Raw genomic sequence first — 3,245 nt, 5'->3', positions numbered from 1 at the left:
TTCTTCTTCTTCTTCTTCTTCTTCTTCTTCTTCTTCTTCTTCTTCTTCTTCTTCTTCTTCTTCTTCTTCTTCTTCTTCTCCTCCTCCTCCTCCTCCTCCTCCTCTTCCTCCTCCTCCTCCTTCTTTTCCTTCTTCTCCTCCCCTTCTTCCTCCTCCTCCTTCTTTAACTTTTTTGTAGACAGGGTTTCTCTGTATAATTCTGTCTGTCCTAGAATTCACTCTGTAGGCCAGGCTAGCCTTGAATTCACAGAGACCCACCTGCCTCTGTCTCTAGAGTGCTGGGATTAAAGTTATGCACCGCCATGCCTGGCTTTTTTTTTTTTTTTTTAATTATTCTATGTGTACTGGTGTTTTTGCCTGCATGTCTATCTGTGCACCATATGTGTGCAGTGCTTATGAACTCAGAGGGCATTGGAACCTTTGGAACTAGAGTTACAGACATCTAGCTGCCATGGGGGTACTGTGATTTGAACCCAGGTCCTCTGGAAGAGCAGTCTGTACTTTGACCAATGAACTATCTCTCTGGTAATCCCAGTTGCCTATAAGTTCTTGTTTTCATGCCTGTGCTCCTCGCTGTGGTGTCCCAACGCCACATACGCAAGTCAGAAAGGTGAGCCACACCCATTTGATTTTATAGTAACCGTATTTAATGAATTCATTTTTGGATTATCCACTTTCCTTTCATTAATTAAATTTGCTCTTCGGCAGTTTGATACACACAGATGTCCTCATTCCTCACGCTCTTATCTTTCTCCTACCCCTGACACACCCCCTTCCTCAACAGGTCTTCTCCCAGCCTTAGCCTTTCACTTTGTGACTCACTGATGGTACCCAGGACTGCTTGTGGCTTAATGTTTGGAACAAATGTGAGAGCATTGACTGTCGTCCCACGAATCCATCGATTACCAATAGTTCAGAAAGGAGAGGCAGGGCTCCCATGAGGCCCGCCTAACACGTGATAACACATGATTGACTATTGACAGGCACAGTACATTTTTGTTTTTGAAGCAGTTTCATGTAGCCAAGGTTGGCCCTGAACTCCTGATCCTGACTCCAAGTGCTGGGCTTATAGGCATGCATTGGTACATTCTGGGGCCTTTTCATTATTAGCTTGTGAGTGTTACTGAAGTCTGCGGCTGCTCTATGTACCCTCTACATCCCTAACTCTCAGTTTAAAACATTTGCAGTCCGCTAGCGTCTCCTACGTTGACTTGACTAGGCCTTGAACTTGGGAAGTTTTAACTGTTGCCTCTTGAGCAGGTAGGGTCACAGGGTTGTGAGACTGGGCCTGGCCTAGTTTTTTTGTTTGGTTGGTTTGGTTTAGTTGGTTTTGTTTTATTTGTTTGTTTGTTTTGTATTGGAGTCTAGACTTGCCTGGAAATCTTTTTGTTTATGTTAGTTTCGTTTTGCTTTTTCAAGACAGGATTTCTCTGTATAACTGGGTCGTATACTGTCACCTCCAGGCTGGCCTGAAAATTTTTTTTTGTTTTTGTTTTTTCGAAACAGGGTTTCTCTGTATAGCTCTGGCTGTCCTAGAACTCACTTTGTAGACCAGGCTGGCCTCGAACTCAGAAATCTGCCTGCCTCTGCCTCCCAAGTGCTGGGATTAAAGGCGTGCGTCACCAACACCTGGCTGGCTTGGAAATCTTGATCCTCCTGCCTCAGTTAGGGGATTATAGGTGTGTGCTACCATGTCTGCCATAGTAACTACATTTAAAAAAAAAAAAGATTTGTTTATTTTTATGTATATGACTACACTCTAGCTGTCTTCAGACACACCAGTAGAGGGCATCAGATACCATTACAGATGGTTGTGAGTCACCATGTGGTTGCTGGGAATTGAACTCAGGACCTCTGAAGAACAGTCAGTGCTCTTAATCACTGAACCATCTCTCTGGCCCTAGGATTTATTTTAATAACTTTATAAATCAAACCCTATGCATCTAACATATCATGCAGCAATATGAAGAGAAAATGAATGAGGTACTCTATTTTGGTTTGGGGTGCTAAGTCTGCTGTAAGCATGGGTCCATTTTGATTGCTTGCCCTTTGTCAGCTAACATCAGCCACATACGGTGAGAGGTCACCATGCTGGAGGGTACAGCACCAGACCTGGGTTCTTCAGGTGTAGCCATTTATTTGTTTTATGTATATGAGTACACTGTTGCTGTCTTTAGACACACCAGAAGGGGACATCAGATCCCATTACAGATGGTTGTGAGCCACCATGTGGTTGCTGGGAATTGAACTCAGGACCTCTGGAAGATCAGACAGTGCTCTTAAGCACTGAGCATCTTTTTTTTTTAAATTAATTTATTATTATACATAAGTACACTGTAGCTGTCTTCAGATGCACCAGAAGAGGACGTCAGATCTCATTACAGGTAGTTTTGACCCACCATGTCATTGCTGGGAATTGAACTCAGGACCTTTGGAAGAGCAGCTGGCGGCTCTTACTCTCTGAGCCATCTCTCCAGCCCCTGAGCATCTTTTTAAAAAGATTTCTTTATTTATGTATATGGATGTTTTACCTGCATGCACATTTGCACACCAGAAGAGGGCATCGCTTCTCATGGGACTAGGTTGTGAGCCACTGTGTGGGTGGTGGGAATTGAACTCAGGACCTTTGGAAGAGCAGCCCCCACTCTTTACTGCTGAGCCATCTTTTTAGTTCCTCATCTTAGGTAGAAGATACAGTGTATGTGAAGACCCAGAGGCATGAAAGAACAAATTATTTAGGGGACAAGAATCCATTTCCTGCAATTGGGACAACCCCCCCCCTTCTGCTGTGTTACCATCTTAACAACTCTGGTGGCCCCTTTCTCCTCTTCCACCTCCTTCTCTGTAGCCTAAACTGACTTAATAGGCCAGCACTGTGTAACATAGGCTGAGCTCCAATTCATGGCAGTCCCTCTGTCTCTGCTTCTATTGGAGTGGAAGTTCGGAGTGACGAATAGTGCACAGCTCCTGTGTGTGCATGTGAGTGTGTGTGAAGATGTGCACATATGTGTATGTATATGTATACATATATGTGTGTGTGTACATATGTGTATGAACATATGGTGTGTATGTAAATGTGTGCATATGTAGGTGTATGTGTGTGCATGTGTGTGCACATGTGTGCGTGCACATGTGTGTGTACATATGTGTGTGAGTGTGTGTGTGTGACCAGGACCCAAAATGTCTTAGGTAAGTCCTAAGGAATTATGTGGGCAGCTCAGGTCATGGCTTATTTTTTTTTTTTT

Source organism: Mus caroli, chromosome 4, assembly GCF_900094665.2.
Source record: "Mus caroli chromosome 4, CAROLI_EIJ_v1.1, whole genome shotgun sequence".
Classification (NCBI taxonomy): domain Eukaryota; kingdom Metazoa; phylum Chordata; class Mammalia; order Rodentia; family Muridae; genus Mus; species Mus caroli.
This window is presented reverse-complemented; position numbering follows the sequence as displayed.